We start from the raw sequence: 22,286 nt of genomic DNA on the forward strand, positions 1-22,286 counted from the left end.
GGTGATTACGGCCTGTAGTAATACACACTTTACAGTCGTGATAAAAATAGCAGGAATGCTCATAGACGTGCTCCTCTAACGTCTCAGGATCTTGGTAGTAGCCATCAACATGGAATCCCGCAATAAACACTTCTTTTTCTCGGGCCGCATGTAAGATTTATTTTCCTTCGGTTTTTTCAATGTAGGCCAGCTATTGCATTGCAGCGATCGATTGGGTACTTCTCCATCGATAGCCATGTTCCGGTAGAATTCCAATGGTATTGGTCTTGAGGAAATTCCGGCGGAATACTAAATTGGAAGCACTTGCAATTGTTATCGTCTCCAAGAAGGGATTCACTTTGGTTTCTGCTTCAAATGACGTCATAAACGAAACGCATGCTTGTCGCAGTACATTGACATCTTGAATACATTAGTTGATAATTTCATTCTGGAAACCAAACGAGTCATTACGATGATCGTTGTACCACTGCATGAACTTGTTCCTGTCTTCGACGCACATTTCACTCCCACCATTACACTTCGTTTCTGGAAGTGGACCAATATACAATTGATTTTTTTGGTGTTGAAGAAATGCGCAAAGTAGCCTTTGGTTGCGGGTAAATTGAACGCTTTTGACAATTTGCTTAATGCCATAGGTAGGAAGTTCAAAGAGTCAATGAACGTCAGATTATTCAAGGTTAAACTCAGTATCTTGGTCCCATTTAATATGACGTCAGGTCTCCATTGGCATTGTTCTACCATGGTCTTTAGAATAAAATGTCCATCGTAGCCCTTCGAATTGTGAGCGAGACAGAAAATCCTATTTATATTGGGACGACGTTCCCGCAAGTACTGGAGAAAATCATAAACTGGATCGTCTCCTTGGAAAATATGTTGGCGCTGACCACACGTACTGCAAGACTGTTGGATATTATCGTTTTCAACACATGCATAACATACTTTTTGTGCAACCAATAAATTCGGAACGTGTACAAACGTATTATCGCCAATATTCTTGTCTTGCATGGATTCTGTATCGTAGAAAATCAATAAGGCTTTCTTTGCGTGCATGAGCGATGGAACACCGGGTTTCAAACATTGTCGATCGGAAAGCATAAAACATTGATGTGATCCTGGAACAATCTTCTTACAAACATTGCAAAAGATCTCATTATCATGAATGCGTTGTCCACTTCCCACATAAGAATATACTCTGTAACATCTAGTACATTGCTTCACCATTTTAAATACAGGTTCCCCTTGATGATAAACAATATTACGATGATTATTAAAACATTTTTCGCCGTAAAATTGACGAGTGCAGTCGTTGCACAATATTGGCGTTTGATTCTTGTCGCATGCAGGTCTTTGTAAGCATTTGGAGCACGTTACAGGACAATTTTTCACATGTTCATTACGTTTACTATACTTTCTATGGCATGCTTCACAGTAGAACTTGGTTGCAAAACAAGCCGTTAAAGATTGGATGATATCAAAGTGTCCAGCCAAACAAATCAAATTTATGGGAGTGCGATTTTCATCGTTGGGTCCCTCGTACATGATGTCATGGCCTGAGAAACTGGTGTACACTGTAATTTTATATTCTTTGAGGTATGACTGGTATTGTCGAATTTCATTTACACTGGCACCATGATCCAAATTGACTCCTGCATTTGCACATATCGCATCGACTTCTTGATCCACAAAGCATTTCGATTGATCTTGATATTGTCTATGTCGTTTCATATCTACATTCTTGTATTTTCTCAGACCAATAGCAATGACAAGGGTGTACGCCAGACACCTTGAATCTTGATTTTTTACGCGTACAATCCCTCGATTGCAACGTAACAATTCTTCATTTTGAAGTACTCCTTGCCGCACACGACCATAGCCACGCGGAATATCCACACGATGAAAATGAATGGTGAATGGTTCGTGCAGGAGAAATGAATTGTTACTTTGTAAAACTCTTTCAAACGAGGCCCACAGCGTCTCCAGTGTCAGGTTACGTGCTTGGCGAAAACTCACCCAAAATGGCTTATTGGTGTTGCGTGGCGATATTACCGATAAACCAACCATCGCCTCATCATCGACATTGGCTAATAAATGGTCCAGCATTGCTTGGAAACTGTTGTGTACATACTGAATGATATCGGTTCCTACGGGTGGTGCGTTAAATTGAATTTCGAGCATTCTGCCCTCAATGTTAAATCGTCTATAATGACGAGTGATTTCATTACGAACAGAAGACCCCGATTCGGCCATGATTAAAAAGGAGAAAACAAACAAACAAACAGGTACAATTACGATATAATATGTAATGTGGAGAAAAAGGAATTGAGCAGCGTGAATTTACTACAAAAGAAAGGAAGAAAGAAAAATCTTAATCACCTGATAAACAGGAAATCATAACATTCATGATAAATTCTTAACTAAGCAATTCATGTAAAGGTCCTGAGTTTGATTCCTGGCGGGGCGTTCAGAGTCCCATTATTAAAGCACACGTAATAGAAATCAAAGTTTTCTTTAAAAAATAATCATGTTACTGAAATGAGTGTTTTATTGCTGTCATACTGGAAACCAAAGTTGAGACCTTTACATCAGCATATAACTGACCTACCATTCTATAGTGATAAAAAGAATGCATGAAATGAATGAATGTTTCAACAGTACTGAGATGTGACAAAGTACGCGTAAGCATTTTTTCCACTCACAACGACCTTTAAATGATGCGTTTGCAAGTTGAAGAAATTCACCGAGCATTAACGTTACGCATACGTAATTGTCGAAACAAAATCTGTATAGCGTATTCTTTTTTTATTATTGTGCCTAAGCGGTTAGCGTACATGGTTCTGACGTGGAAGACCCTGGATCAATCCTTGGTGGGTTTGCTTTCTACGTCGGGGCAATGTCAAGCCTTTTCTGAAATTTAATATTTTCATGCGTTATCATACATTCATTTCAAAACTAAGCTAAATGGTTGACATACACACCTCTGGCCCCTGGTTCAATCCCAGGTATTTGCTCGAATATTACGTTAAGCTGAAGGGACGCTAAACTAAAACAATGCGTTTGCAAGTTTAAGAGATTCATCAAACATTAACGTTACGCATATGTAATTGTCAAAACAGAATTTGTATAACGTAAACTTTTAACCAAATATTCATATATGTAGGGTTTTAGACTTTATACTGAAAATAAAAAGTGTTATCGAACATACATTACAGTGTGAGTTACAATACTCGCTTTCTAATGTATTTACAAAGTCCTTGCCTGCTTCCTGGTGACGTCGCCGGAAATCAATTTTGAAGTAGCTTTAATAATGAGTATTACATACGACATTTACGGTATACTCATATATCCTTCGGATTAAACGGAAAATTACTGTCAACGTTTAACACTGAACCCCTTACAGTGCGGAGCGCAAACGGCTGGACGCTGGAGCGATTGTGATATGTCAGAAATTTAAGATTGAAAACCTTCTATTCCCAACAACTTTCCTTATTCTGTTGTTGTATCTTTATGTTAACAAAGTTTCGGTCTTTTGGTGTACCCAGTATACTTGGTCACTGATCTGCAACCGGCGTACCACAGCACCAGAGTGCCATGGTAAGGTGAAAAATGTGATGCAAAATTTTACACATCGTAAGAAATTTATTTTTTTGAGTTATTATTATTATTATTATTATTAGAATCTATTATTATTCAAGTTACTATGCTTCACGCGCTTGTACATCGTTTCGTTCTCTGTCCTATTTTATTCTCTATATATTAATTTCGTCGGTTGTTGGAACAAAAAACGAAGACGTTTATGATTGCTACGCAGTGACGATAGTAGAAGGCACCAGAGGAACGGTCGCCTTCCGATCACATCGTCTTCCTTCCGTCCTCGTGACAACCCCCCCACGGGCATGCTGTATTATCATACAGCAGTTTTTCGGTACACAAAAATATAACTGTTTCCAAAAATATATTTGCCTATTCACATACAATCTTTTCCCAAGAAAGTAAAGCTGGTGTCATCACTGCTCCTATGGTGCGTGTTTAGCAAGAAAGTATAGAAAGCTAATTATAAGATATTCGAACTTACCGTTAAGACCAATAGATCACACAACAGCTAAAACGTTGTTATTGCTCCTTGTAAAAATATGGTGAAAATAGTCCTAGGCTCAGCTGATAGTGAAATTCCAAACTTTCTCTCTCAGCCGGCAATCATTCTCTAAGTTCGTTTTCAGCTAGGTAAGGTCACGAAAGATGCAATTTTGTTATATAACGGATTCAGTGAAATGCAGTTCGTAGAAGGAGGGACTATAACAGAGGCCAGATGTTGCATTGATGTCATTCTCCGTTATGTTTGTTTGTTTCTTGCAGATGTCGGTCCAAAATTTCGTTTTATGAATGTCAATGCTTGTCCACATCGTACAGCCGTCGTGGCCGCCCTCCTTGAAGAAGAGGATTTTCATTAAATCTGATGGCCAGCGTATTCCCTGGATTTCGACACATAGAGCTTGCTTGGGATGCTCTAGGGAGACGGGTTGCCGAGCGTATACCTCCACCAAATACTCTTCCAGACTTTCGACAAACCCTCAAGAATTGCTTGCCAATAATTTCCAGTATGCTACGTCGATATCAGTAGTGCGTTTCGTTTCGAGGAGAGCATATTCCATACTGACTCCTGCATATGAATGCTCTACTGTCCTAGTCCGTTTTGCAATCTGGACATGAGGTTTGACATAAGATTCAGTTTCCTTAAATGTTGGCAGCATTTGATACACTGTTTTAGTACAGACACTCCATGAATAAAATGACTAGAGTGTTACCTGATGTATTCTATTGCTGACCCTAAGCGACATTCATGAAACCTGGTATATGAGGGTCTTAGGTCACTTTAAGTTTGGGGCACGAGTGTATTATTTTCCTTACAACTTTCTAAAATGATTAAAAATTTGATGTGTTCATAAACTTAAAGTAAAAATCAAAACATGCATTAAATACACACATATACATAAAGGTAAACATAACTGTTAAAATAGTATCCCATATAAAAAGATATATAGACGCAAGGTTGAACCGTACAGAAATAAAAGATAACGAATGTCTTGTAATCGTGTTACAATTGTTTTTAATCCAAGTGTTACGGTTCATGGAACCTATGTCAAATGTTTCATGTTGTTATATACTTTATGAATGTCATGTTTCAGTGGTAAGCAGGGGCGTCATTTCAGATCATGTTAAATTTTAGCGTTAAGAGGTGGAGCAAGATCGTTCATTGACATAAGAAACTCACGTTTTATATTGCATATTAGTATACGATTTAGTAAATGGTCTGTATTTGTAAAAACTAGGAGTGACAATTACCCTCTATGCCCTACCAAAACGTCGCTTGTAGTGGTGAGGATTTTGTCTTCTACAAAGTTAAATTTTAATAAAGTTATTTAAAAATTTGGCATTCTTAATATATACCTTTTATTATTATTTTCGTTTACATGTTATTAATGACCAGAGTAGCCTTAGTCTGTTCTTAAAAATATAGACAGAGTTGAACGATAAATATTTATAGAGTACTCGTATTCATGATACGAAGCTAAATCTGCTGATAACTCAGTCGATTAAGTTATGATAAAAAGGCAACTGAAACTTTATCCAAACCGAAATAATCAACAAAACTTGTAAATACATTTTTCTTAGGTATTCTTGTGTTTGAAAATAATTGAATTATCCAATGCGTCATAATGGCCTAGCATTTTATGATAAAGGGAAACATTCCTGTAAACACTAAAATGAAGAAACGTGTGAGCGCGTCGTGACAAGGGTTCTGCTGAAAATGTAAAAAAAAAGTAAAAGAACAATTGTTCCTCGTAACAGACAAAACGTTACCGGATAAGCACAGAATAAACCCATATCCTGTAATTGGGATTATCCTGTTGGAGTCAGCGGATTTAAATAAATAAATAAGCATGGGCGTCTCTTGAATACTTAATTGATGGGTAAAATAAAAACATTATAATGCTTGTAGACTTAACTAAAGTTATATTGAAATGGTAAGGCAATTGTATGGAAATTTGAATTAAAAGCTATTAAGTTTCAATTTTTAGACTTCCAAACTATGCTATACATAAATATCGGAAGTCTTTTAACGTAACAAAAATGTTAGATATGTCGAAAAGTGGTTTTCGAAAATCGATTGAGCGTCTCAAGAGTAGGCACTATCTTATCCTCCGTTAATCCACTATTAGTGTTCTAAGTGGTATAAGTCAATCTTATGCAGTCTCAACATTGATCGCCTTAAAATTAACACAGTAATAACAGTGATAATCAAAAACCTTTTCAAAGTACAAGTTACATGGCCTTCGGCGGACTTTATTCTACATCCAATAGCAGTGTAGTGTCGTTATCATTTTGGGGCAGATATATAGACACAAGGAATTTTCGGACTACTATGATTATTGTCAATGCCAGATGAGCTACCTGGCATTATCTCGTATCATTGGATAGCACTAAATGTAAATTTTCACTTGAAAAGAGCTGCAAAACACGTTGTTGTTTTCGGGAATCAATTTAATTTTTGAAAGATTTTAGGATCTACCTTCATATGGTATTAAAGCCGAAAGCATTTTAAATTTACTACTAATTCCGGTTTCAATATTGATATCCATAGAGAAAGCGGAAAGATATATCGAAAACCAGTTTCTTAATCAATTCAACGTCCCGAGATAGATACCTTTTCACTCCGTTAATATCCTGTTCAAATAGAAATGGTAGAAATTATGCATAAATAAGCTGTACTAGATATTGACAAATAGTTTCCAGAAATCGGTTCAGTGTCTCAAAAAAGAATCTGTATTTATTTACTATAATTCAAAATTGTAATATTTTACTACTGTTTCCGGTTTCAATATTAATCAACGTAGAGGGAGGGAAAGAGAGAAAGCGAAAGTAAGACATAGAAAGATGCGATTTCTGGAAATCTATTATGCGGTAGAAGAATAAATTCAATCCGCTCTGATAAAGTCTCTCTTCAAACTGGTAGTAGAAGTCAACCGTATCCGGTTTTAACATTAATTGCACAGTATAAAAGCGGCAATATATAACGACAAGTTGTTTTTTTGGAATAGATTGAGTGTCAAAGAAAGATATCATCACCCGTGTATGTCTGCTAAAACCAGAAATTTATTACTATACTTTTTTTTAGATGAGAACCTTCATCAATGGTAGCCAATGATACGCGATATTTCTACGTACTGCTACAGATATTGACAAAAATCATAGTAGTACGAAATTCCGTGTGTCTATATACTGTCATCTGCTCCCAAATGATGACAGCGTCGCTTCACTGCTATTGAAGAAGCAGAAAACCTTCTGAAAGCTATTCAACTTGACATTCGAAAAGAGCTATAATTACCGTTTCAATATGGATCACCGTGCAGGAAGAAAACCGTAAGGTATATCAAGAAGCGGTTTTCTTGAATTGATCGCCATTCCAAGAATAGGTCCCATTTCTTCCGTTAACGCTTTTCTAACACCGGAAGAGTAGAAATCAACCTTTTATGGTTTCAACACTGATTACCATAGAACGAACGCAGTAACAGATAGCGAGAGGCGGTTTTCTGGAATTAATTGAGCATCTCAAGAAAATATACCATCTTCTCTCTCTCTCTCTCTCTCTCTCTACGTATTAAACCGAAAATGGTAAAGAAATTACTACTGCTTCTAGTGTCAGTATCGATCCTCATGGAGATAAAACTGAAAGATATGTATGAGAATCGGTTTTCTGTGATCGATTCAAGGTCCCAAGGATCCATCCCGTCTTTCACCAATTTAAATAGGAAGTGGCTTAAGTAGACATTTTCTGATTTTAACGTTAAACTCCATACAGCAAAATGAAAATAGATAACGAAAAGCTTTTTCCTGTATTCGATTCAACCTCCAAAGAATATATTTTTCACTCGTATCTCGGCACTAAAAGCAAAAGTAGTAAAACCGAACACTATATGCGGTTTCATTGTTGATCTCCGTAGAGCAAAAACAATAATATATAGAACTTTTGGTTGTGCATCTAGCGTCCGAAGAACATGTTATCTCTAATCTTATTCCTCTATTGTAATCGAAAGCTATATAGATCCTGCAAGCAGTTTTATTATTGAATGTGCATAGTTTCGAAGTCTTCCGTATTCACATTGTGAAACGAAATACAGTTGTTGTCTGTACTACAGTATTATATAATTCATTATAGCTGTTTGCCATATCAAGTAGACCACTTGAAATGAATTTTCATCGTTGCGATTCTCAGCAATTTTATCGTCTTGATATGCGAATTGTCAGCTTTATTACCACAATAAGTTGTAGTATTTTCCCTTTTCCTCTCCCATGTATTACCGCCTCTCCCACAATGCAATTTCTTCATCAGTGATGGACGAACCTATTTTTCTCTCCCGTTATGTTAATTTCTTCCCTGTGGGCTTTGGTGAGTGAGATCCGTCGTTTGATAACGCCAAATAAACTTCGTGGTGGTCAAATACCGTGTGCGTAGGTTTTCTGGAGGTTCTTCAGTTATCCCCATTATCTTCATTCCACCATTTCATAATCATTACTCTCCTCTTTAGCCTAGCCGGCATAACTGTGGCACGTAAAAGTGAAATATTTCGTTCCATTCCTAATGGGCTTTTTGGTTTTACGTTTTGCATACCGTCGCACTTTTCCAACACAAACATTTTGGATAATTTTACTTTTCTTCTTTAGTTCCCTTGTAGGTAAACCTAGTAACTAAATTAACCAGCACTAGTATAAGCGCTACCTACAAATAGCTTTATAGCACTACCATACGAAGACAATTAGACTGCAAGGCCATTCGACAAAAAATACTGTTACTCATGGTACAAACATAGGTCGAATGCCTGCAAATCCCAGATATGGTTATCGTTTGCATGAGCTTGTATAGAACTACCGAGTAGTCTCTTCTTCAATTGTCATAAATAGTCGTAGAGTCCAAGGGAAAAGGGGATTTCCATTTTTACATTTTTGTCAGGGAACGATTTTTAAAGTTGCAAACATTTTATTTCCGAAACTAGTCATGGAAATTCTTCCGATTTGGTTTTCAAGTTCTTTATTATATTGGAAACTAGCTTACAAAATCTTATGTTGAATGTATATTATTGTAAGTAAAACAATACAAGAAAACTGACATGAGGTTGTTATATAGTGGGGGAACACGGGTCTACTGCAGTTAAAATAATCGAGAAAAGAGGCGATTGTTTTTCAGATTATAAACAATATTATTAAAAATTGCTTGCTTTCTTCGTTTGTGACTTTCATGCACCTTTACTTCGCTATTTACTTCTTTAGGAGTTTCGTATAGAGAGCTTGAGCATATGAGCTGCATAAGACATTCAAAACATGCAGATCCTACCATTTTCTTCCTAGATAGGAAATTTCCCTTTAAGAAAGAGGAAACGATCTTGTAAATCACGCCAGTAATTATGATGTTGGTCATAGCAACCTATTGAAACTGTTCTCAACCGATTTAACCGAGTTCTTTAATTTACAACGAAAATCTTGGAAATATACTTTTATTATCTAATCAGTATCAAGTCAGGAGAGTGGAGCAAGGAAAACAAGTGGGGTACAAAGATTCATTGACTTTGTTGACCTGAGAGTCAACGTCTTATAAACGACTATTTGACATTGCTTACGGGAATGTGCATTTGCTTAAGCAAGTTTCACGAAACTAGAATTTTAAAAATCGGGTTCTGTGACAAAAATAATGTATTTTAACTCATTTAATAATAATTCGTTGAACGCATGCATGCACGCATGCCCGTGACAAAACAATATCACGGATGTATAATATAATTTTTAAAATCCTGGCCTTCTTTTCATTCGATTTTTCTTCTTATTTCATAGTAATGTATATGCGGTCCTTGCGCATTATTGCAATTGTATTATTGTAAATAATTGTTATTTTATTAAATTACAACATTAGTTCAATTTCTGGTATAACCATTAAGCTTTCCGACGCAAATCATTTCTTTATGTAAGAATTCTCCCTCCAATAAATGTGGTCTTGATGGGCCATTATTTTCAAAGTAAGTGAATCACAGAGGAAAACCAAAGTCTATTATAAGTCTTTCTACGTATCACAAAACTTTCGTCACTTTTCTCTATTCGAAACTCATGATAGGCCTAGAGTGAAATGAGCATTTTTTCCTGTGAAGATTTGTATCAGCGTGTTTATGTGTTTGCTCTGTTTGCAGGATGCTAGGTTGGGTGAGCTTTTGCATTAGCTACCCTTATCAGTTGTAGGAAAACTCCTTTGTATTTAATGGTTTTTCTCTGTGTTCTTCTGTTTCATAACGGAGACAACTGGACCATAAAATCCCTGATTCCCAAAAACGACGCCACAGGCGGTATGCGTCAGCACAGAATCTACTGATAACAGGATATTTAAGCCTACAACGACACAGAGCCATCGACATGTTTCACTGTTGACATTGAGCCAAAGCGTAATGGTTCATTATGATGGCCATCCATGTCAGGTCATATCCATGTCATGCAACTTGGCAGACGGATTGTTGACACCGATTAAGGAAGGTGCTATTTATGTTTCTCCATTATTTGCTCCGCACTCATATGAGGGTTCAGGGTGGTTATACGCCGTAATGCTTGGCGACATCTCTCAACGGCGGTTTTTTCCATCCACTGTTTCACATCGCGGATGAGGATTTACGTCAGTTTTTTATGTTGTAATCACTTTGGGCACTGTCCTTTGCGGCACACCTAACAGACGTGTAAGTTTTGTCGCGCTTGCAGAACTTGACGGAGCAAATTTTCCTTCCTTGAAAACTAGGTAGAACACTCAATTTACACTAACACTGTCTACGCAGCTCACTGTCCATTCACGTAGTATGAAGTTGGCGGTAACACGCCACTACCATCTGCTCAGATCTGCGGTGGCAGCGTGGTCTTTGGTAACCCACATATATGACGTGTTTCCAACTCCAGGTGTGACCGTTAAACTTGTAGATCTGGAACAACAAATATTTGTACGCTGGTGTACGAGCATTTAGTGGAAGTGCATTTAGTGAATTCGTTGACAATTTTAATTTCTGATACTCTTAGAAAGGCTTACTGGTTTCCGCTTTCATACTCCCTAATGGCTACATGGTAGACATGCGCGCCTTAAGTGCGGTAACCTGGGTACGATTTCTGGTGTGAGCTAATGTTGTTTCGATTCCGCGTTAAGCTGTATTTCACGTTTCCTATACTCTCGGTGTTGTATAGGATGCGAAGCATTGAATCAACCAACAACTCTAACGTAAGGATCTGATGAAACGGACGAACGTGATGCAGGTATATAAAGAAAGAAAGCTGAAGACAAAAACTACCAAGGATGGAGTAAGGTTGGGTGTTCGAAATAAAAAAAATTCAAGTGCGCTAACTGAAAGATGTTTTTGTGGATTGAGAAAAATAGAAACTATCCTGATTATTTGCACGGAAAGTATAACAGACATGAAATAGAAAAGGAGAAAGAAGAGAGTTAATAATAATAAATATTACCATTTTAACACCAGGCTCGGCTCGGGAGGGAAGTCATGTCCGTAAATGTTAAAAGATTTTTCGCATGAAACACAGAGAAGAAATGTTACTTACTGTTCTTATTTTTGTTCTCAACAGTCAGAACACGAGAAAGTTTTACGTCTGTTTGTTTTACACAATACCACTTTATTTTTTACTGTCGTATTTTACCTTACGAGCCGCCTTTGGTAGACATCTTTAACATATTGTGCTCGTATTTTGATAGTTGAACAATACTAATATACATAGTGAACTAGATAACAAATATACTAAAATCCACAGGTCTTCTTTAGTTTTACGATTATGCAGCTTCGGATTATAAACATAAATATAATACACCTAGGTACTGTTTTCTTACAATACGTCATTTGTATGTTCTGTAGCACTCCAATTTAAAAATATAAAACTTTGCATTTTCTACGACGCAAATACACAAATACGCAAATTTGTACGATTGCAGATGAATACCTGGGATTAAAGAGGTTAAAAAGAAAATATCGAACATATTAAAGCATTAAAGTATCGAAGAATCGTAATCTCGTAATACCGAAATATTGAAAAATATTGAAATATTAAAAACATCGATCGTAAAAGTTTTCGATACTTAAAAATATCTATCAATCGTTATATCGAAATATCCCACAGCTGTATGTGGGACCTCTCACCGAAGATTATCTTTTAACTACTGTTCCTCTTTGAGGATGTAGGATTTTACCAACCCATACATCTTACGTGTTTCCTACTCAATATGTTTAAATTAATTTAATAAATTTGTATAAGACATATTGATAAACTACGGTTGTGAGTTTATTATTTGTTGAAGAATATTTAGGTTACTATTATTTTTAAACATATGAGTTCTGTTTGACAAAGAAAGGAAATAAAATAGTGTAAAAGTTGCAACATATCGTATGTAGTTATGTATGAATCTGTGATCTGCAAATGTGGTTTTAAGTCCTAAATCTTAGACCATTCTAGTATACCTCTAAGGGTACATTTGTTTTTGCTCTCGTTCAAATGAATTAAGTTTCTCTCAGACACTGGTCCCTGAGCTCATTATCTGGAGCAACAGAAAGTCGAACTACGTATGTAGATAGAAACAATAATTGTGTCCTGACAAGATTATTGCTGTGTAATTGTTTTACGTAGCCACTCTTCCATTTAGTTATCACAAACTTTGTTTGTGTTCTCATAGTTTCTGTAAGTACGAGTTGTAAATATATGCATATACGTTTCTCCAAAAATGATCAATGCCACCCCTGATTTCAACCCACCTTCTGCACTTAAACTATGTCATGTGGCAGGCAGACTACTGGGAGTCGACGCGACTGCGCAAACGAAACTTTCAAGGTTGTATCGGTACCAACAAGCACTGTTCAAATTTACTTGTGTGTTTATTCCCAAGCACGACTCCCTTCCTCTTTCCACTCCCCTTAAGTTTCTCCATTCCGTAAGCAGTGTTGTGGTAATAGATGCGGTATGCGCCATATTTACATACCGTTTCTTATTAGTTAAGGTGTGAGACCCCCCAGGAGGGAGCTAATTGGGGTGAGCATACACACGGTTTACGCAGATTCTCACATTTTTCTATATTTATTGGGACCTTCTGAAATTCGGGCAGGAGGTCCAGGGGGGTCGCCACGAAGCCCTTTTAGGCTTAGAAATTGTTTGCACCGGAAAACGTCCCAACAATTTTTCCAGTCTAAACTGGTAAGGTGTTAAACCACGTACCAACAAGGATAGGAATGCGGGGACACACACACACACACACAACACACACAATTGATGACGTGTGCAGTTGGAATTTAGTAGAAATTGCACTAATACGCAGTTAAAATGTAGTTCCAACTCCGGTTCCAGTACCATTTCTGGTTGCGATTGAACACTGCAGAAGCAGCAGATTACGCAACATCTATTTAACAGCAGGGATTAAACATAGCGCATATTTTAAGCCTATGTCACATAACAGAGTTGTATTTTTCTCTTCTAGTCTGTTCTCTTCGACTTCGCGGTTTCAAATTCTGGAGAGATTCGAATAGATTCTCAGTTTTCGAAAATTCGGAGTGTTGAGAATACTTGGATTGAAATTAGATATAGCAATAAAATTTCAGCAAAACAAAAGTTATTACGCGCTGTAATTAGTGATGGGCTGTGGGGATATTCTCGGTGGGAAGGAAATTGAAAAGTGGGAATATTCCTGGGATTTTCCCTAGCATATAAATTCCGGGAAAGAAATTTATTGTCATTTCTTTATTTTATGATCCAAATTATAAGGACCATGTGACTACTTTATTTTCGTTTATTATGATTTACTTCCGGGTTTTTAATAATTTGGAGGTTTAAAAAAATATAATTTCTTAACTGTACTTTATATAACTAATAATATGATATTTTAAGTTCCATTTCCATTTGCGCTAAGAAGTAGGAAAATTCTAATTTGTAAATGGTGAAAAGGAACCAATTGTAAAGTAATGTAGTAATCATGTAGAAATAAAGACGAAGTACTATTATTACACCCCGAACCACCTCAGTAAATACGTCGATCTCTTTCCTGTCTGTGACTCTAATTTCTATAAACGTGCTCGATCTTCTTTTACATATGAATTAACGTACCAAGTTTTGAGAAATAGGTAGGAAAAACCATCGTGTGTGGCAGTGTTACATGCAAAATTATAAAGATAAGTCAGTATCTTGCTAATAATGTGAATATAAATATGTATGCACAAATGTGTCTTCTGAGACATGGTGAGACATGTGTTTTCTGACAGTTACCCAACCTAATTTGTTTATAATATTTAAAAATTTAGGGCCGTATGCAGAGTCGTTTTGAAGCGAGATTAGTGCCATACTAAAGAGTTCGACTAACATAAGTCTCCTACAGTAGTCAGTGTTTTAGTATGATGCTAATCATACTTCGATACGACTCTGCACAAAGCAGTTAATGTTTATAATATCTGTAGCAGAGTCAAGTTTAGAAAATCCGCTTACTTATAAATTTAAACTGTTTAGCGGTGTAAAAGTATGTGCAATTACTATACCTTTTTTACACATCTTTAGTTCCGTAGAACATATTGTAAGTAAATATACATTTGGAGTATGTTTAGAACAAGGGGTCCAGAAGCACGTAAGAAACACAAAATTCACAGGGGAAATGAATGATTCAAGTACTTAGACGTAACCAAAACCAACTTAACCTAACAAAATAACATAAGATAACCTGAACTAACCTAAACTAACTTAATACTAGGAGGAAGCGTTTTTTGGTGATTATTCCTCGATGGTACATCGGATTTTTGATTTCGACCTATGTTGTCACTCAGCACGACATACTCTATCAGCGTGCTAAGTTTGGTTGAGATCGCCCAAACGGTCTAGGAGGAGTTCGCGGACAACCAAACGGCTAACCCGAGTATAAGAGCTTCGCTTCGCTCAGCTCAATGAGGAGAAATAAGCGAAATTCTATCATTTTTGGAAAATTATGGGGGCCCCTACACTAATATAACATAAACTAAACTAAACTAAACTAACCTAAACTAACCTCAACTAACCTGAGCTAACGTAACCTACCCTAAACTACCCGAATGTGAAAAGAAATTACCAAAATTGTAACATTTTTTAGAGAAAAATATTGGACACCTTCTGCTAAATATAGGCCATACATTTATGCGTACTCTCCAAATATAACAAAATATTAATAAAATAACATAATACTGTTCAGAACAGAACACACTTTAAAAATTCCTCTGAAGACAACCGTAATAATATACTGTGATAAAAACCAGGGCTTGCTAACTTAATATAACTATAACATAACGAAATAGACGGAAGTAACATAATATATTTGTTAACACAATGCGTTATGTACCAATTGTAACTTCATATATTTGTTACGAAACACTAATGTTACTATACTTATCAGATAACTATAATGGTAACGTCTTAAAGGAGCAAACTACTTTCTGTTTATCACTAAATAACCTTATGAAGAGATTAATAGGTATATAGTATATTGTAATAACGTTATTACTTTATACGTTATTCCCAATGCTTACTAATTTAACTTAACGCTAAAATAACGAAAAAGATGGAAGTACAACTAAGTTTAGCAATATATTTGTTAATTTTTTTGTTACGTACCAATTGTAACTTTATATATTTGGTACGAAACAATTATGTTACTATACTTATCAGATAACTATAGAGTAACGAATTGCAGGATCAATCTACTTTCTGTTATCAATAAATAACTTGATGAAAAGATTGATAGGTATATAGTATATTGTAATAACGTTATTACTTTACACGTTATTCCCAAGGCTTACTAATTTAACTTAACGCTAAAATAACGAAAAAGATGGAAATTCAGCCAAGTATAGCAATATATATATTTTTTTCGTTATGTACCATTCATAACTTTTACATTTGTTATGAAATAATAATGTTACTATACTTTTCGGATAGCTATACAGTGACGAATTAGAAGAATGAAATATTTTCTGATACCACTAAATAACGTTAAGAAAAGATTGACTGAAATTTAGTATGTAACAATAATGTTAACGAATTAATTAATTACCGGAACAAAATGGTTTGCGTTACTACTGAAAGCGGAAATATTTCACGTTCGCATGAAGTTTGGAGTAAAAACATGTAAAAGTCCCTTCATTAAGCAGAAACTATCTTATGCGGACAACGGAAAGCAAAACAAACGTTTATCGAAAAATTCTGTGTTCCGGACTACAGCGTTTAAAAAAAATTTTAGGCATCCTGTGAGAGAGCAAACATATACATTACAATGTCTACGATAAATTCGTTCTTCTGTTAAATCTTTCTGGACAGTGTTGATCTTCCACAGCCACTATTTATATTCACTCCCACAATTTTCGGCTAGACGTACGAAGCATGTCAGCTTTCAGCCTTCTTTGTAGGTATACTTCTGTTCCGATTGTATATCGACTACCGAGAGTTGGCGTGGGTCAATGAAAACTTGACTTACGACCCACTGACCCACCACCCACCGTGACCCACGACCCACTGACCCACCACCCACCATGACCCACTGTGACCCACCATAACCCACCACCCACGGTGACCCACTCTGACCCACAATGCACCGTGACCCACCATGACCCACCACCTACGGTGACCCACTTTGTCCCACCACCCACCATGAACCACTCTCATCCACTTTGACCTACTCTGACTCACGAAAATAAATCGTCATCAACTCTGAACACGATCCACGGCCTCTTCTGAACTGACTAAAGAGTTTACACTTGTAATAAAACAAGACTGTGAAATTGTCACCGGAGTTTGAATTTTTAGTCAATCGCTCAAGCACCACTCTGTTACAATAACATTGGATTGACCTTTACGATATAAAATGGTAAAGGAGTGTTTGTCAGTGAGGAAATTGAAACAGTTCGAGGTGGGAGAAATTAGTGTGTGCCTAAAATATACTTGTACTAAGAGAGTATTCTTTCAAGTGTTAATTTCTGAACGCATTCAACAAGAAACTTCTATTCGCAGGAAAATACCCCTGTACAATATGGAAAAGGTTATGGTTTCTCAGTTCACAGTATTTTTCTCACAAAAGACTTGAAAAATCAGTTGTTCATAGCGTATAAAGGTACTCGGGTACCCTCTGTGAGAGCATCTCCATAAAGTATGCTCATAATTGTAATTTGTGTAATCACTAAAACACCACGTTAAATTTAAGTTACAAATATGCATAATTGCAGTTATTATGACTATTTATTCAAAGTAGTTTACCTAATGCAAAGAAGAGACTTACTAAAAATTAGGTAAAAAGTTGAATAACACAAATAAGCCATTAGTAATACAAGTATACATTTTCCATAACTCGTAATTTTCCACCTTAAAACAAATCTGAAATCGGATTTATTTCCTGTTGGTAACTTTTTGGTAGTAAATCATCCGCAGTGGAATGATGTCCATTCTTCAGCCAAGAAAAAACTAGCTCGTCTACTTTGAGCTTGTCTAGCGGTGGGCCATTAACATTGATGAGCAACAAGTTAGACAATGTTTGAGCACTTAGTGTATTTCTAATATTAGTCATCTGTAAATTCATAAGGGGAAATCCCCGTTCGCACTCTGACGTGGAAACTGATAATATTTCTACCCGATTTCTGCTACTTCTCATCGACAATCTACTTGTTAGACTTAAGTCTGATAACGATTCTTCTTGGTCAAGTTTAAAATACTCAGCAAGAAATACCATCTCTCAATCACCATATAACATCTTTTCCATATCGACCATGCCAGTTGGCAATGTCGACCCATGTAAAACAGAAACTTCATCTACCACGCCTTTGATAGGGAATCTTGTGAATAAATTATCAATTAAAGCCTGATAAATTGATGATTTCTTATTTGTTTATAAATTTAATTTTTGTCATTACACATGAAGGTTTGACACCATTACCAAGTTCCCTCCACCGTCTGGAAAGCGAAAGGGAACGAGGTTCCTGGAAAGTGTTCAGGGTTGAATGGGAATTTCCCTCCTTCTTCAACTTCAATTACCACAATGCTGTTTGCCATGTGCCAAATTACGATGAATTTCAATTAAATTATCATAATATAATTATTTCCTTGTTGAATTATTAATACTGTTCAGTGGAAAAAAGGATGAAATTTCAAAGTTCCAAATCAAAGTAAGTAGACCAACGTAAAGGGAGAAAAAGTGTAAAATTTTCCATACAATTATGCGTATAATTCAAACTTGAAATTTCCGTGTAATTAAGCTTACAGTACAAATTTTATGCCTATTTTTCTCACAACTTTATGGGTTGATTGCCCTGTGCTGTAAGCGCTCCATATAATAAACATAAGCTTCAGCAATTATTATAGCAGAAAACAATTTATATATGAAGCCAAGCACTGTATTTTTTGTTTCTAAATTTTTTTCTTAAATAACATCGACCGTTTTCGATCATTTTTACAAATCAACTCACTACCATTTTTCCATATATAAACAAAGAAGTCATTGAACACCACAGACAAGTAGAACCAACAAAAAAGGGGGAAATTGCCCTAGAGAAGCGCAAGTCTCCCTTTAGCCCACATGATACAAAAAGAGGCAATCCAGAGAAAAACAAGTAAATCTGGACTTCCCAAAAATAAATATTCCAACCAGAACAACAAGAACGAACCACAACCGAAAAGAACCAAACCACAGAAAGACAGAAACAAAGAAAACCAAGAAGGAAATCGATAGAAGACCTTGCGAGTTTCTGAAGAACTTCCCCCCCCCCAAAAAAAACGAAAAAGCTAACACCACAGGAACAAGGGTCTCTCTCAGTACCAACATACCTCAAAACAGAGTTAAAATTTTACATACCCTACCAAAGCAATACTGAAAAGCCACCACCAACAAAGCCAACGAAACAACCACGAAAAGAAAAAAGAAAAAGAAGAGAAGGAATAAGCAAGCAGAAGCAGAAAACCAACAAAAAATGGAAAGAATCATTAATACGCAATCTCTCAAACAAAACTAAAACCCGCAACCAACTGAAAGTACTGGGAAAAGACTTTCCACTTCTTAACACGAAACAATTCAGATCTCGGCTCTGTAAAGAAACCCGAAAAACACACACAGAAACTAAAATCATAATTCTACCAAATAGCAATAAAAGACACAACAAACACATTTCAAAGAATACTGACAGCTGAAAAAAAATCCCACAGACCTCCTATATACCACATACACCAAAATTCTACAACCAGGCATGAAAAGGAAAAAGAATAGCACTCGCACCAAACCATCACACCTCGAGGCATGCTGGGCAAATGAAGAATGCGAGGGAGAACTTCTGTAACCACCAGTCTCATCACTAGACAGGAGAGGGCTGGATAGTCTTATGTATATTATTACATTGGACTTGGTGACAAAACATTTCTCCTGTGCAAACACACAACCACAGGGGGACCAGTTGTCGATTACCCATGCGAACGACTACGTTCACATGGAGTTAACTCATACAGAAACGGGCTCTAAGAAACCTTTATACGAAAACAGAACTGAAACCTATCGTGAAAATAATCCTAGGCACAAAACAAAGACTTGAAACAGAAAAACCTGCCAAAAATCATAGGTGTGTTGGGACTCACCATGCAAACAAACCAAACTCGATCAAACTACCGGGATGTAGCAAGATAAAAGACAATGCTGTCTTTTAGAGACAAAAATACACCACATGCCCACAAACAAATGATAAACTCTGAGAGAGGACTCGGAAAAAAATGAAAAATGGAAAAAATAAAAAAGCAAAAATAATAAAAAAAAGAATGAAAACCAGGATAAGTAAATATAAAAAAACGAAGAGATAAAAAGAAACCTATCCAACCAAGAAAACTGGAAACACAAAATGAATAAACAATTGAAGCTAGAACCCAAGAGGAAAGAAAAAAAACACAACCAAAACAGCCAAACATCCCAACCAGAAACCACAAATGAGAGATGGATAACAAACCACACAAACGCACAAAGAGGCTTTAATGCAGACCGAAAGATTGAACTAAAAGATCAAACAAACAAGAATTAAAAGCAAGTGAAACAACAATTATAACAGAAAAAAATACCGAGACACGGAAGACGAACATAATAAAGAAAACGAAAGGAACAACAACAAAAAACGAAACAACAGAAACAATAACCACTTTTATAGTGAAACAACCACACGTGTGGCCACATCGACATAAACCAAACTATTTAACGAATAATAATAATAATAGCAACAACAGTAATAATACCAATAATAACAAAAAAGAGAAAGAAAAAGGGAAAGAAAAAAGGTCGATATACAGGGGAAAACTAAAGTCCCCTCTGACTTTATATACATCACACACATATATATGTATATATAAATATTTGCACACAAACGCTGGAATAAAGGAGAATTCAAGCTCTCTCGAAGCAAAGGAAAAGAACGCTGGGTGTAAATGGAGGAACCGGGCTCTACGTTCCGCCTGCACACTTGATTATAAAGATTACGTGAAGTCGCCAAGCTAGGACGACTGGGGCATAGTTAGGTCTTTTCGATCCCCGCTCACCCTCTGTGAACACCAAAGAACCACTACTTGTGGTATGAAGCACAGAATTTTCCTTTGAAACTTACTATATAAAAACCAAATCAAACCTCCGGAGAAAGGAGGAAAAGTATGACCCCAACAAATTTATTACAACAAATAAAAATGAAACCGTAGCATATTCTTAAACAGGAAAAGGACATTCCAAACAAAAAGAACTCAGCCTAAGGAGAAGGAGTAACAGAGAAAGAGAGCTACGTGGACACCGTAACAAAAGCACGCTCGCAAACACACAGGTATTACGTGATCAGCCAGCCAGGTCACACTCACAGAAACAGAGGGAAAGACTACAACTTGCCACTTTGGAAGCAGACTGCAAGGAGAAAACCACGCAAGAAGCCCCGGCTGACGAGACGAGTTGTCGAAATAGTTGGAGCCCTACTATTCTGGGGCAACGCACACCAAGCAGTCATTGAGACCAGAAATTAAAAATCTAAACTGTACATGTCAGTATAAAAGCAAATCTAACAACGAAAACTCCTATATCTCGTAAAAACCTGTGTGAAAACGTACTTTTTAATACGAACCGTCCAAGACTGTGGAACTGCGGAAAACCCAAATTAAAGAATACCCTTTACCACAATGGAGAAGCCAAAGACCGGAGGAAGTGAACCAAGGCCAAACAAGAAAAGAAGAGAAGAGTAAATGAGCAATACTCCAAAACTAGCAAACAATCCGGAACACCTTGGCCCAACTAAAGGCTGAGCGGGGAAAGGAAACAGAACCTTAAAAACACTACGCAAGGTAGTCTACTATGACGCCTTGCGCAACACTACGAAGCCAAACAAAAAATAGGGGCCCAACTTGGAAGCCCCGAATACGGCTTCAAAAATCAGATATGAAATAGGTTGAATACGCCAAAGCACCAACCAATTTCGAAACCAAATACAAAAATATACTTAAAAAAAACTCAAATTGAAATAAACAAAGAAGTCATTGAACACCACAGACAAGTAGAACCAACAAAAAAAGGGGGAAATTGCCCGAGAGAAGCGCAAGTCTCCCTTTAGCCCACATGATACAAAAAGAGGCAATCCAGAGAAAAACAAGTAACTCTGGACTTCCCAAATATAAATATTCCAACCACAACAAGAACGAACCACAACCGAAAAGAACCAAACCACAGAAAGACAGAAACAAAGAAAACCAAGAAGGAAATCGATAGAAGACCTTGCGAGTTTCTGAAGAACTTCCCCCCCCCCAAAAAAAACGAAAAAGCTAACACCGCAGGAACAAGGGTCTCTCTCAGGACCAACATACGTCAAAACAGAGTTAAAATTTTACATACCCTACCAAAGCAATACTGAAAAGCCACCACCAACAAAGCCAACGAAACAACCACGAAAAGAAAAAAGAAAAAGAAGAGAAGGAATAAGCAAGCAGAAGCAGAAAACCAACAAAAAATGGAAAGAATCATTAATACGCAATCTCTCAAACAAAACTAAAACCCGCAACCAACTGAAAGTACTGGGAAAAGACTTTCCACTTCTTAACACGAAACAATTCAGATCTCGGCTCTGTAAAGAAACCCGAAAAACACACACAGAAACTAAAATCATAATTCTACCAAATAGCAATAAAAGACACAACAAACACATTTCAAAGAATACTGACAGCTGAAAAAA

This window comes from Thermobia domestica, chromosome 4, assembly GCF_964235325.1.
Source record: "Thermobia domestica chromosome 4, izTheDome1.hap1.1, whole genome shotgun sequence".
In the NCBI taxonomy this organism is placed as follows: domain Eukaryota; kingdom Metazoa; phylum Arthropoda; class Insecta; order Zygentoma; family Lepismatidae; genus Thermobia; species Thermobia domestica.